This window comes from Mesoplodon densirostris, chromosome 2 (genome assembly GCF_025265405.1).
Source record: "Mesoplodon densirostris isolate mMesDen1 chromosome 2, mMesDen1 primary haplotype, whole genome shotgun sequence".
Classification (NCBI taxonomy): Eukaryota; Metazoa; Chordata; class Mammalia; order Artiodactyla; family Ziphiidae; genus Mesoplodon; species Mesoplodon densirostris.
In genome coordinates, this window is record NC_082662.1 from 42,413,974 (window position 1) to 42,430,055 (window position 16,082).

The 16,082-nt window shown below is 37.8% G+C and overlaps 1 protein-coding gene and 1 pseudogene across 1 annotated transcript in view; one reads left to right on the forward strand and one right to left on the reverse strand.

Moving 5' to 3' along the window:
• Positions 1-16,082, reverse strand: part of AGBL4 (AGBL carboxypeptidase 4) — a 1,272,021-nt gene that overhangs the window by 951,826 nt on the left and 304,113 nt on the right. The gene's annotated exons all lie outside the window — the stretch shown is intronic.
• LOC132479778 (probable ATP-dependent RNA helicase DDX5) lies at positions 11,618-13,473 on the forward strand (annotated as a pseudogene).

Here is a 16,082-nt window from a genome sequence, read left to right on the forward strand (position 1 = left end):
CAAAGCATAATGGACAAGGTCAGTACCAGAAGGAGAAGATCAAGCATCAGATCTAAAAGGATAGTGCAAAGATGAAGGTAGGCACTGAAGCAAGAGGCCCGGAATTGATGCAAGGAAGAAATATGTTAGGAAAAGGACTTTGAGGCAGGCCAAGCTTCACATTTCAGAATGAGGGCAAAAAGCTGTAAGTAAAGGGAAATGGATGCCTGCATACTGCATTCTAGGAAGGGGCATAGTGGTGAGTTTTGCACAGGTTAGGAGTTACCAAAGTTTCTTATGTGAGGCTCTGTAGATTTCCTCCTATCTTCCTGGACAAACTTTCTCAAACTTTGTTGGCTTCTTTTCCTATACCTAACCTTTAAAAGCTGGCATTCACTGTGGTTCTTTCCTAGGCCCTCTTTTCAAACAACATACCGTTACCAGGCAATATCATTCATGGCTTAAACACGGATGGTTCCCAATTCTGCATCTCCAGCCTAGATCACTCTTTTAAATTCCTGTCCCATAGGGTGAACTATTTACTAACCAGTTTTACTTGATGTCTTGAAGATATTTCAAATTCTACATGTTCAAACTGAAATCATAATCTTCTCTTCAATCTTATTTCTTCACTGTTCCCTATTCTCAGGACATGACACCACAACATACACAGTCAGTTGCCCAAGCCAAAAACTTGGTTCACATTTTCTACGACTTTTATTTCACTGTCTATGTCTAATCATAACCAAGTTCTGTTGATTCTACCTGCTAAATATCTCAAGCACTTCCACTTCCCTCCATACCATTGTCTTTATGCCAATCTTGTCCATTATCATCTCTCACCTGAAGAATTGTATTCATCTCTTACTTGGATTGCGCTGATTGGGTCTTTGTCCCCTAACATTCTTTCCTCACCCACCAGGTGAAATGATCTTTCTCAAGCGAAATTCTGAACAAGTTGCTCTTCTGTGAAAAATTTGTAATGATTTCTCAGGAAATCTTTTTTTTTAAATTATTAACCCTCAGATAGCATTCAAACCTCTTAACATCACTTACAAGGCCTTTTGTGATATGGCTTCTGCATACCTCTTTACTCTTAGCACCATTCTCCACCCCACTTCTTACCTACTCCCCCACCCACAAATCACATTCCAACCATGTAGGACAGCAAGTCTAGGACCAACGTGAGGCAAATGAGGTGCCAACAGTGCAAAATTTAATGAGGCATTCACTCTCAGGTGCCGACCTTATACATGCATAACCCTGGATTAAGTGCCTCTTTAAGAGTGAGGTGCCCAAGGTATACAATTTAAGAAGGCACAGATTTACAAAGGTAAGATTTTTCTGTTATCCCAATTTAAGAGATGAGGAAACTGAGACTCAGAGAGTTTAACTGAAAATAGTCCAGGTTCAGATAGCTAAGAAAGAAAGGACTTGAACTCCAAAAGCTTTTGCTTTTTATATTATATCATATTGTCTCCAACTTTTTTCTTTTTAAAGAAATAATAAATTAATAATAAAATATGAGCCAGGGGACCAAACTACAGTTACCCACACTTATTAGGAATGACTTATTAATACTAGATTAACTATGGTGGGATGAGAGGGATGTGTTTAATTCTTAAGCACAAAGGAATTTTTAGTTTACTCTCTTCCTGTTAAAATTATTCCATCTCTCTGTGGTAACACTGAGATTGTCAGAAGTTCCTTGCTTCCTTCCTAGGAAAATGTATTTGCACTCATTTAAAAATAAATTAGTGACTACGTAAGTCTTGTAGGTTAATACAGATTGCATTAACATTAGCTTGCCAATTTTCTCAAAGGATTTGTCAATCATGCCTGTTATAAAATCAGAATACAGCAACGGGCTCTGTTTTCATTATACCATGAAATTTAGTACATCAAAATACATTACCTTTATTCAAATCTGAAGGAAAAATTTTAGGAAAACATTCCTTTCATTTGATTAGCAATTGGAGGCCCTGCTACTAGAGCTGCTCTAGGCTGCTGATTGCTTTAGAGGAAGTATATGGAGACTCCTTCCTTCTCACACTGCTCCAGTTAGTCAGACCCCAGAGTCCTGATTATTCACCTTGAAATCAGACTGCAAATCACATGCTCTTTCTCAAATATGTGCCCAACTTACTCTCAACTACATTTATAGAAATACAAAGAGAATCTTTACCTGTTTTACAGAAGTAATCTAAGAAAGATGTCACCATAAGCCCTGCTCTTTTAAAATAGTAATACTCAGGGCCTCCCTGGTGGCGCAGTGGTTAAGAGTCCGCCTGCCGATGCAGGGGATACGGGTTCGTGCCCCGGTCTGGGAGGATCCCACATGCCGCGGAGCGGCTGGGCCCGTGAGCCATGGCCGCTGGGCCTGCGCATCCGGAGCCTGTGCTCCGCAACGGGAGAGGCCACAACAGTGAGAGGCCCGCATACCGCAAAAAGAAAAAAAAAGAAAAATAAATAAAATAAAATAAAATAGTAATACTCAACAGATTAATGAATTCACCTCTTGTTAGAAGCAGTACCCACACATACACCTGGTTTAAACATACCCAACCATCTGGCATCTTGCCACAAATAATCTGGAAAATCCAGGCATAGAGGAAAAACTCCATCCCTATTTATGACCCCTATCCATCAAACTCCTTTAACCAGCCACTTCATCCTCTTTATAAGATCCTGTGTTCCTTGGCTCTCCTTATCCAGTTTCCAATGTTTCCTGGCCACCCTCCTCAGACTGGTGACCTATTCAGCCCTCTCGCTCTGACTCATTGCTCCCAGCTACCTACTTTACTCTTAGCTTATGCATTCTCCTTTGATTTCAGCATCATCTTCACTTTTAGATGAAGAGAAATCTCACTGCCAGCCCCACATATGAAAAAATGCCAGAATAAATAAAAATTTCTTCATGTGCTATAAACTTGTTCTAGAAATCTGAAGAAAAAAAGTACATCTCTCCTACATACAACCAGAGGACAAACAGGCACTCTTAGCACTCCATGTATGTGTCCTAAGTCAAGAAACAGGAAAAAAATAGTATGGATAATTTTTTCTCTGTGTAAGCGATAGTTACAAAATTCAAGCTATGATAAAAGAATAAAGAAACACATTCTTTGCCCCCAAACAGTTATAAATGTTAGGAAAAAAATGTAAGTCAAATGCGATGAAAGATACTCAACACAGTACCTGGTTAGATTTAGAAAATTAATTAAATGTTCAAGAGTAAACAGTAGGGGAGACAGAAAAGGGGCAGTGGAATTAAGATTTATAGAAGCAGTAGTAAGTGCCAGGCATTATGCTATGAGTTTTACTCAGATTCTTCCATTCAATTCTTATAATAGCCCTGAGAAGTCCAAAAAGTTTAAGCAACATCTAACATCTATATGTATTTACAGTGTACCTGATGTTGCACTAAATGTTTTACATGTGTCATTTTTATCCTCATGACAGCTATATGAGATAGGTGCCATTATCATCTTAGCTTTACAAATGAAAAACTATGGTTTAGAAAAGTAACTGTGTTTCTGAGGTCAGGCAGCTAGTAATTCATACAGGTAGGATTTGAACCCTGGCACTCTGGCTACTAAATTCATGATTCTGACCAGGTAATCAAAGGGTAGATTTCAACAATTAAAGACAAAGACATCAGGAATAATTGGAACCCAGGTTTCTAAGCCACAAAAATTAGACTCTTTTTTTATGACTAAAAGAATCTAAATTAAGTGTCGCTAAACCTCAATGCTGATTAAGATCTTGTTTGAATTTTTAAATTTTTGTTACAAAACATTTAAGAATACTAAAAACCCATATTTAACTTGTGTTAATATTTTGCCAGCTTCAGATCCTTAAAAACAAAGAAAATATTAAAGTTTTTCTTGGAATCATCTCTTCACTAGAAAACCATTCTCCTCCTTTTCTGTCTCCGAAATAACCACTATCTTGCAGTTGTTATATTTTCATTATCTACACATTTTTATACTTTTATCACATATAATTTTTTTCATATTAATCTAGTATTCAGCAGACTCTATAATTAGCTCCAATAGTTAATCTGTAGATTTTCTATGGATTTTTCTCTTGAAATTTCTATGTAGATAATCATACCATCTGTAAATAAATAGTATTGTTCCTGTTTTTAAGATAATAATATTTCTTACTGCTCTTTCTTATATATACGGGTTAAAGCCTCAGATGTAATATTGAATAGACATGTGGGCAGCAAGCATATTTTCTTGTTCTTTTTAAGGAAAATGTTTCTAAGGCTTTTACAACAATTTTGGGCTTTAATAAATAATCTCTATCTAGTTAAATAAATTCCCTTCAATTCCCACTTTTCTAGGAGATTTAATCATAAATAGTTATTGAATTTTGTATTTTTTTCATCTATTGAGATGATCATATAGGTTTTGCTACTTTAAACTGTTCATGTGGTAAATTAAACTAACAGTAATTAAAATATCCTTGAATTTTTTTGATAAATCCCATCTTTTAAAATTATTTTATCTACACACTCCTGTATTTCAGTATATGTGATGGATTTGATTTGTAAATATTTATTTTGGATTTTTGCATTAATACGTATAAGTGTTATGGACCTATAGATTTTCCTTCTAGTATCAACTTTGTCTGATTTTGTTATCAAAGTTTTATCAGCCCCTTAAATGAGTTAAGTTTGGTTTACTTTTGTTTTAACTTGCAGATGGACTTACTTCAAAGTCAGACAACATCATGGCTAGTAAGTCCAATGTATCATATCTTGGAAATTTTACCTCATTTCTTTAGTTTCCACCTGAAAAATCTCGGGGAATAACTCTAATTTTTTTTGCTTGAATCAACCAAATGTGATTTAGGCAGCTCCTTTCCAAACCACATGGCTGGAGTGGGAAAAGGAGAATTTCTAAGAAGAAAGTAGGGATTCTAGGAAGACAGTGCTATAGCTATACACTACACATATCTTCCACGTTCATTCTAACATGTCATAACTAAAAAGAACACATAATAAGCACAAATATTGATTAAAGGAAAAAGAAAAGGATTTGTAGCTAAGCTTAACTACCTACTACCTGTGTAATTATGGAGCAACTATTTCACCTCTTTGAGATCCTCTTTCATCAGCTATAAGGAAGGAAAAGAAAATATCTACCTCAGAGGCAGGTAGAGTTGAATGAGCTTGCCTATGAGCTTCTTGAGTAGAGAGGCCATGTCTGTATCCCCAGCATTCCACACAAAGTAGCTTAGTGATAGTTGAATGAATGACTCCTGGGATGTAGAATTCATTTAAGGCACCCAACCCTGTGCCTAATTCAGTCCTACTTACGTAATTCATGCCTAATTATTCTTTCCACACTCCCGAGGAGGCACAGTAATATTAGCTTTAACTGCTTTAAAAACCCCTCCTGCCTCAGATGTTTTGTAGACCTTCTGGGAAGATAAAGCCATCCTAGTTGTAACCAAACCTTTGAAAGTGTCTAGGTCTCCCTTCTAGCTCATACATGCTAAATTACCAAATAGTATAAAGGGAAAGTACAAGAAAAGGGAGTTCTAAATTGACCATGTTCTCCCCCAACTCCTCAAGAAAAAAAAAAAAAAAAAGGCAGAAGATAGTAAGACACTAGAAAAGCTGTTCTGGCTTTGAAATGCCATATTTGACCTTAGTTCTGGGAACACAACAAGTTTCACTCATTTATCTATTCCAGAAGGAATTATCATGATTCAAAGTCAGGAGACTGTGAGTATATGCAAAGGGCTAGAGAGAAGCCAATGTTTAATGAAACACTGGTGAAACCTTTCCAGAAAAGGCTGGCTAAATCAAGTTAAATCAAATCTCTAGTGAAAGCAAACTTGCTACAACAACATCAGCTGCCATTTATTGAGCATTTTCTAGGTAGCAGAGTCAGGATTAAAATACAGATCTGTCTAATGCCAAGGCTCGTGCTGTTTCCAATATGCAGTGTTGCTTTCTAATCAAAACAACTCTGAAATTGACTAAAGGACTTTCCTGCAATTGCATCTGTGCTCATTTTACCACATGAAGGTTTAGTCACTACATTGATAGTATTGTCAGACTTCAAGACTCCACTGTATGAGTGACTTGAAGTGAGTAGATTCTAGAAACTTTCCAAGGTAAGGAGAGCTGTTAAAATAGGCCTACAACTCTCATGGGATTCAGCAGCTATCTATCTCTATTTCCAATTAGCTACAAATGAGCTATGGAAATACACAGCAGAACTCCAGTGCTACACAAGCTTAGAGGAGCAGACTAATACTTATTGAGCACTTACAAGTATCAGGCTTTTGCTTGGGAAATTTTAGTTACACTAAAGAGAAATCAATTAGGGATGTAATTCTGGGAATGAGGCAGAGACGCCAATCTCATTTTTGGAATATCAGCAGGAAGGACATCTCAAGAACAAAAGAAAGTTAAAAAGAACTACTCAGAGGGTAGGGTGGAGTCAAGATGGCAGATGAGGAGGACATGGAATTCATGTATTTGCACAACTAGGGCACCTACCAGGCACCGGTGGGGTACCACAGACACCTAAGGGGATGGGAGGAACCCCCAGTAACTGGTTGTTTCAATTATATTTTTATTTTTCCTATTATATTTTTTTACCTTTCTAATTTTATTTTGTTTTATATTATTTGATACTGCACTGCTCCTTATTTATTTATTTATTTTTTTGCCACACCATGCAGCTTGCAGGATCTTGGTTCCCAGGCCAGAGGTTGGGCCCAAGCTCCTCTGATGGGAGCACTGAGTCCAAACCACTGGACTAACAGAGAACCTCAGACCCCAGGGAATATTAATTGGAGTGAGGTCTCCCAGAGGTCATCTCAGCACCAAGACCCAGCTCTATACAACTGCCTGCAAATTCCAGTGCTGGATGCTTCAGGCCAAACAACCACTAAGACAGGAATACAACCCCACCCATCAAAAAAGAAAAAAAAAAAAACAATGAAACGACAAAAATTATGTTACAGATAAAGGACCAAGGTAAAAACCTACAAGACCAAATAAATGAAGATGAAATAGGCAAACTACCTGAAAAAGAATTTAGAGTAATGGTAGTAAAGATGATCCAAAATCTCGGAAACAGAATGGAGAAAATACAAGAAACATTTAATAAGGATCTACAAGAACTAAAGAGCAAAACAATGATGAACAACACAATAACTGAAACTAAAAATACTCTAGAAGGAAGCAATGGCAGAATAATTGAGGCAGAAGAAGGGATAAGTGAGCTGAAAGATGAAATGGTGGAAATAACTGCCAGGGAGCAGAATAAAGAAAAAAGAATGAAAAGAATTGAGGACAGTCTCAAAACCTCTGAGACAACATTAAATGCATCAACATTCAAATTAGAGGGGTCACAGAAAAAGAAGAGAAAGTGACTGAGAAAATATTGAAGAGATTATAGTTGAAAACTTCCCTAATATGGGGAAGGAAATAGTCAATCAAGTCCAGGAAGTGCAGAGAATCCCATACAGGATAAATCCAAAGAGAAACAGGTGAAGACACATACGAATCAAACTATCAAAAATTAAATACAAAGAAAAACTATTAAAAGCAGCAAGGGAACAGCAACAAATAACATACAGGGGAATCCCCATAAGGTTAACAGCAGATGTTACAGCAGAAATTCTGCAAGCCAGAAGGGAGTGGTAGGACATATTTAAAGTGATGAAAGGGAAAAATCTACAACAAAGATTACACTACCCAGCAAAGATCTCATTAAGATTCAATGGAGGGCTTCCCTGGTTGCGCAGTGGTTAAGAGTCCACCTGTCAATGCAGGGGACACGGGTTCATGCCCTGGTCTGGAAAGATCCTACATGCCATGGAGAGGCTGGGCCCATGAGCCATGGTCACTGAGCCTGCGTGTCTGGAACCTGTGCTCTGCAATGGGAGAGGCCACAACAGTGAGAGGCCCGTGTACCAGAAAAAAAAAAAAAAGATTCAATGGAGAAATTAAAACCTTTATAGACAAGCAAAAGTTAAGAGAATTCAGCACCATGAAACCAGCTTTACAACAAATGCTAAAGGAACTTCTCTAGGCAGGAAACACAACAGAGGGAAAAGACCTACAAAAACAAAACCAAAGAAATTAAGAAAATGGTAATAGAAACATACATATTGATAATTACTTTAAATGTAAATGGATCAACTGCTCCAACCAAAAGATATACACTGGCTGAATGGAAACAAAAACAAGACCTGTATATATGCTGTCTACAAGAGAACAACTTCAGACCTAGGAACACATACAGACTGAAAGAGAGGGGATGAAAAAAGATATTCCATGTAAATGGAAATCAAAAGAAAGCTGGAGTAGCAATTCCCATATCAGACAAAATAGACTTTAAAATGGAGACTAGTACAAGAGACAAAGAAGGACACTACATAATGATCAAAGGATCAATCCAAGAAGAGGATATAACAATGGTAAATATTTATGCACCCAAAATAGGAGCACCTCAATACATAAGGCAAATGCTAACAACGCTAAAAGGGGAAATTGACAGTAACACAATAATAGTAGGGGACTTTAACATCCCGCTTTCACCAATGGACAGATCATGGAAGATGAAAATAAATCAGGAAACACAAGCTTTAAATGACATATTAAGCAGAATGGACTTAATTGATATTTATAAGACATTCCATCCAACAGTATACACTTTCTTCCCAAGTGCTCATGGAACATTCTCCAGGATAGATGATATCTTGGATCACAAATCAAGCCTCAGTGAATTTAAGAAAACTGAATTCGTATCAAGTATCTTTTCTGACCACAATGCTATGAGATGAGATATCAATTACAGGAAAAAGTATTAAAAATACAAACACATGGAGGCTAAATAATACCCTACTAAATAACCAAGAGATCACTGAAGAGATCAAAGAGGAAATCAAAACATCCCTAGAAACAAATGACAATGAAAACATGATGAGCCAAAGCCTACGGGATGCATCAAAAGTAGTTCTAAGAGGGAAGTTTATAGCAATACAAACCAACCTCAAGAAACAAGAAACATCTCAAGTAAACAACTTAACCTTACACCTAAAGCAATTAGAGAAAGAAGAACAAAAACTCCCAAAGTTAGCAGAAAGAAAGAATTCATAAAGATCAGATCAGAAAAATGAAAAAGAAATGAAGGAAATGATAGCAAAGATCAATAAAACTAAAAGCTGGATCTTTGAGAAGATAAAGAAAATTGATAAACTATTAGCCAGACTCATCAAGAGAAAAAGGGAGAAGACTCAAATCAATAGAATTAGAAATGAAAAAGGAGAAGCAACAACTAACACTGCAGAAATACAAAGGATCATGAGAGATTACTACAAGTAACTGTATGCCAATAATATGGACAACCTGGAAGAAATGGACAAATTCTTAGAAAATCAAAACCTTCCGAGACTGAACCAGGAAGAAATAGAAAATAGAAACAGACAAATCACAAGCACTGATATTGAAACTGTGATTAGAAATCTTCCAACAAACAAAAGCCCAGGACCAGATGGCTTCACAGGCAAATTCTATCAAACATTTAGGGGAGAGCTAACACCTAACCTTCTCAAACTCTTCCAAAATATAGAAGAGGGAAGAACACTCCCCAAATCATTTTATGAGGCCACCATCACCCTGATACCAAAAGCAGACTAAGATGTCACAAAAAAGAAAACTACACTCCAATATCACTGATTAAAATCGATGCACAAATCCTCAACAAAATACTAGCAAACAGAATCCAACAGCACATTAAGATGATCATACACCATGATCAAGTGGGGTTTATCCCAGGAATGCAAAGAATCTTTAATATCTGCAAATCAATTAATGTGATACACCACATTAACAAACTGAAGGATAAAAACCATATGATAATCTCAATAGATGTAGAAAAAGCTTTCAACACCCATTTATGATAAAATCTCTCCAGAAAGTAGGCATAGAGGGAACCTACCTCAAAATAATAATGGCCATATATGATAAATCCACAGCCAACATCGTTCTCAATGGGGAAACACTGAAACCATTTCCCCTAAGATCAGGAACAAGACAAGGTTGCCCACTCTCACCACCATTATTCAACATAGTTTTGGAAGTTTTAGCCATAGCAATCAGAGAATAAGAAGAAATTAAAGGAATCCAAATGGAAAAGAGGAAGTAAAACTGTCACTGTTTGCAGATGACATAATACCATACATATAGAATCCTTAAGATGCTATGAGAAGACTACTAGAGTTAATCAATGAATTTGGTAGAGTAGCAGGATACAAAGTTAATGCACAGAAATCTCTTGCATTCCTATACAGTAACAATGAAAAATCTGAAAGAGAAATTAAGGAAACACTTCCATTTACCATTGCAACAAAAAAAATTAAATTCCTAGGAATAAACCTACCTAAGGAGTCAAAAGACTGGTATGAAAAAAACTATAAGACACTGATGAAAGAAATTAAAGATGATACAAACAGATGGAGAAATATACCATATTCTTTGATTCAAAGAATCAACATTGTGAAAATGACTATACTACCCAAAGCAATCTACAGATTCAGTGCAATCCCTATAAAATTACCAATGGCATTTTTCTCAGAACTAGAATGAAAAATTTTACAATTTGTATGGAAACACAAAAGACCCCGAATAACCAAAGCAATCTTGAGGAAGAAAAACGGAGATGGAGGAATTAGGCTCCCTGACTTCAGACTATACTACAAAGCTACAGTAATCAAGACAGTATAGTACTAGCACAAAAACAGAAATATAGATCAATGGAACAGGATAGAAAGTCCAGAGAGGAACCCATGCACCTATGGTCACCTTATCTTTGATAAAGGGGGGCAAGAGTATACGATGGAGAAAAAGCAACCTCTTCAATAAGTGGTGCTGGAAAAACTGGACAGCTACATGTAAAAGAATGAAATTAGAACACTCCCTAACACCATACACAATCATAAACTCAAAAGGATTAACGACCTGAATGTAAGGGCAGACACTATCAAACTCTTAGAGGAAAACATAGGAAGAACACTCTATGACATAAATCACAGCAAGATCCTTTTTCACCCACCTCCTAGAGAAATGGAAATAAAAGCAAAAATAAACAAATGGGACCTAATGAAACTTCAAAGCTTTTGCACAGCAAAGGAAACCATAAACAAGAGAAGAGACAACCCTCAGAATGGGAGAAAATATTTGCAAATGAAGCAATTGACAAAGGACTAATCTCTAAAATAGACAAGCAGCTCATTCAGATCAATATCAGAAAAATAAACAAACCAACCCCAAAATGGGCAGAAGACCTAAACAGACATTTCTCCAAAGAGGATATACAGATGGCCAACAAACACATGAAAGGATGCTCAACATCACTGATTAGAGAACTGCAAATCAAAACTACAATGAGGTATCACCTCACACAGGTCAGAATGGCCATCATCAATAAATCTACAAACAATAAATGCTGGAGACCTCATTCATTTCCACTGGTCTTTTGCACGGCAGCCCCAGCTCTTGTCATCGCCATCCCTCCACTGCCTCCCCCACAAGACTTCGCTGTCACTGGAGCCACCTCCTGTTACTCATAGTGCTCGATTCTCTCTACTTCGCTTCCCACCAACTGCAACCATTGACGCCATGTTGGGTTATTCGAGTGACCGAGACTGCACCTGGGATCGAGGTTTTCATGTCCCTAGATTTGGAGGAAGTAGGGCAGGGCCCTTATCTGGAAAGAAGTTTGGAAACCCTGGGGAGAAATTGGTTAAAAAGAAGTGGAATCTTGATGAGCTGCCCGAATTTGAGAAGAATTTTGATCAAGAACACCCTGATTTGGCTAGGTATACAGCACAAGAGGTAGAGACATACAGAAGAAGCAAGGAAATTACAGTTAGATGTCACAACTGCCCAAAGCCAATACTGAATTTTTATGAAGTGAACTTCCCTGCAAACGTCATGGATGTGATTGCAAGGTAGAACTTTACTGAACCCACAGCTATTCAAGCTCAGCGATGGCCAGTTGCTCTAAATGGATTGGATATGGTTGGGGTAGCAGAAACTTGATCTGGGAAGACGTTGTCTTATTTGATGCCTGACATTATCCACATCAATCATCAGCCATTCCTAGATAGACGTGATGGGCCTATTTCTTTGGTGCTGGCACCAACTCGGGAACTGGCCCAACAGGTACAGCAAGTAGCTGCTGAATACTGTAGAGCATGTCGCTTGAAGTCCACTTGTATTTATGGTGGTGCTCCCAAGGGACCACAAATATGTCATTTGGAGATGTGGAAATCTGTATTGCAACACTTGGAAGACTTACTGACTTTTTAGAATGTGGGAAAACCAATATAAGAAGAACCACCTACCTTGTCCTTGATGAAGCAGATAGAATGCTTGATATGGGATTTGAACCCCAAATAAGGAAGATTTTGGATTAGATAAGACCTGATAGGCAAGCCCTAATGTGGAGTGCTACTTGGCCAAAAGAAGTAAGACAGCTTGCTGAAGATTTCCTGAAGGGCTATATTCATATAAACATTGGTGCACTAGAACTGAGTGCAAATCACAACCTTCTTCAGATTGTGGATGTGTGTCATGATGTAGAAAAGGATGAAAAGCTTATTCATTTAATGGAAGAGATCATGAATGAGAAGGTGATTAAAACCATTGTTTTTGTTGAAACCAAAAGAAGTGGTGATGAACTCACTAGAAAAATGAGGATAGATGGGTGGCCTGGCATGGGTGCCCATAGTGACAAGAGTCAACAGGAACGTGGCTGGGTTCTAAATGAATTCAAACATGGAAAGGCTCCTATTCTGATTGCTATAGATGTGGCCTCCAGAGGGCTAGATGTGGAAGATGTGAAATTTGTCATCAATTATGAATACCTTAACTCCTCAGAGGATTACATTCAATGAATTGGAAGAACTGCTCGCAGTACCAAAACAGGCACAGTATACACTTTCTTTACACCTAATAACATAAAGCAAGTGAGCGACCTTATCTCTGTGCTTTGTGAAGCTAATCAAGCAATTAATCCCAAATTGCTTCAGTTGGTCGAAGACAGAGGTTCAGGTCGTTCCAGGGGTAGAGGAGGCATGAAGGATGACCGTTGGGACAGATACTCTGTCAGCAAAAGGGGTGGATTTAATACATTTAGAGACAGGGAAAATTGTGACTGAGGTTACTCTAGTCTGCTTAAGAGAGATTCTGGGGCAAAAACTCAAAATGGTGTTTACAGTGCTGCAAATTACACCAGTGGGAGCTCTGGAAGTAATTTTGTGTCTGCTGGTATACAGAGCAGCTTTAGGACTGGTAATCCAACAGGGACTTATCAGAATGGATATGATAGCACTCAGCAATATGGAAGTAATGTTTCAAATATGCACAATGGTATGAACCAACAGGCATATCCATATCCTGCTACTACAGCTGCGCCTATGATTGGTTATCCAGTGCCAAAAGGATATTCTCAATAAAACTTTAGAAGTATATGTAAATGTCTGTTTTTCATAATTAGTCTTTATATCGTGTGTTATCAGACAAGATAGTTATTTAAGAAACATGGGAAATGCAGAAATGACTGCACTGCAGCAGTAACTATGGTGCACTTTTTCACTATTTAAGTTGGAAATTTCTCTACATTCCTGAAACAATTTTTAGGTTTCTTTGTACTAGCAGTGTTTTCACAAAAGTAAATGTATAATGATTTGAAATACAATAAATGAAGGCAATGCATGACCTTCCAATAAAAAATATTTGAAGACTGGATAGAAAGATAAATAAATAAATAAATGCTGGAGAGGGTGTGGAGAAAAGGGAACCCTCTTGCACTGTTGGTGGGAATGTAAATTGATACAGCCACTATGGAGAACAGTAAGGAGGTTCCTTAAAAAACTAAAAATAGGACTAACACATGCCCAGTAATTGCACTACCAGGCATATATCCTGAGAAAACCATAATTCAAAAAGAGTTATGTACCACAATGTGCATTGCAGTACTATTTACAGTAGCCAGGACAGGGAAGCAACCTATGTGTCCACTGACAGATGAATGGATAAAGAAGATGTAGCACATATATACAATGGAATATTACTCAGCCATAAAAAGAAACAAAATTGAGTTTTCTGTAGTGAGGTAAATGGACCTAGAGTGTGTCATACAGAGTGAAGTAAGTCAGAAAGAGAAAAACAAATACTTTATGCTAACACATATATATGGAATCTAAAAAAAAAAAAAAAGGTTCTGATGAACCTAGGGGCAGGACAGGAGTAAAGATGCAGAAATAGAGAATGGACTTGAGGACACGGGGAGGGGGAAAGGTAAGCTGGGACGAAGTGAGAGAGTAGCATTGACATATATACACTCCCAAATGTAAAATAGATAGGTAGTGGGAAGCAGCTGCATAGCACAGGGAGATCAGCTTGGTACTTTGTGACCACCTAGAGGGGTAGGATAGGGAGGGTGGGAGAGAGATGCAAGAGGGAGCGGATATGGGGATACATGTATTCATATAGCTGATTCATTTTGTTATACAGCAGAAACTAACACACCATTGTAAAGCAATTATATTCCAATAAAGATGTTAAGAAAAAAAACTAATCAGAACCACGTTCACATAAAAGAAAAATTTATTTTTATTACCTAGAACTGAGGCCAAGAAGATTCGCAAGGAGGAGACAATCATAACTGAGCACATGAAGCTGGAGTGACTCTGTAGGTTAGGAAGGAGAGTGAGTCATGGAGAAGACATATATATTCAGTTTAGGGCTATAAAACCAATTTGTACTTTCTGAACCTTGAATCTAGCTAGCTTGATCTCTACTTGTCAGAATACTGATCTAGAGGTCCAGGGTAGAACACCTGTCTCTGCCTCGCTATATTTAGAGAACTGCCTAGCATGTTGGGGAGAACCTGTTACTGGGAAAAAATGAACCCATAAACCCTGTAATAGCCTGTTTTCTCTTCTCTGTTTCTACCAGCAAATGAACAGACTGCTTCTGCTCAATGAGTTGGCAAGATATGAAGGTTATTTTATTTGAGCAGATATGAGTCATCATCACTCTGAAAAAAAAGGATGTTGATAATAATTTTTTTTTAAAGAGCCAAAGATGACACTAGCAAGAATGGTATATTTCTCTTGGGATCCTAAATCTCCTTTGGAAATTTAGCTTTTATGTAGCCAAAGTATTTTTGCAATCATTTCTTTCTATTCATTCGTTTAACACATTTACTGAATGCCTACTGTGTGCTGTGGAGGTCCTAGGGTACAACATGAGGAAAAAGCATGGTCCTTGACCTTGTAGAGCACATAGTTTAGTAGAGGGAGAGAGAGATAACCATATAATCACACTAATATAAATGAAAATACACTTTAAAACAGTGTAGGATGAGGGCTTCCCTGGTGGCTCAATGGTTAAGAATCCACCTGCCAAAGCAGGGGACACGGGTTCAAGCCCTAGTCTGGGAAGATTCCACATGCCGCAGAGAAATTAAGCCCGTGTGCCACAACTACTGAGCCTGTGCTCTGCCACAAGAGGGGCCACTGCAATGAGAAGCCCAAGCACTGCAAGGAAGAGTAGCCCCTGCTCGCCGCAACTAGAGAAAAGCCCACGCACAGCAACAAAGACCCAATGCAGCCAAAAATAAATAAATAAATTTATTTTAAAAAACTTTTTTTTTTAATAAAAGAGTGCAGGATGATTTGAGAGCATATAACAGTGGGATAATTTAGAATGCGGAGCCAGGTTTCTCTCAGAAAGTGCCATTCCACTGAGATCTGACAGTTGATTGGGAACAACAGACGAAAGGTATGTTTATAGGGGTGGTAAGAAAGCTTTTCAGGTAGAGGGAGCAGCATGCACAAAATCCCTGAGTCAAGAGGTAGCATGGGACATTAGAGGATCTAAGAGGGCCAGGATGACTGGGACACAGAAAAGGAGGAGATGGGTGTGAGAGGAAACTGCAATGTGGCAGGGGCCTCCTCTTAGAAAAGCCTGTAGACAGACTAGTATGTTTCCCAAATCTTAGTCATGGGTTCTAGCTTCGTGATTTTTTCTTATTGAGGTATAATCAACATATAATATT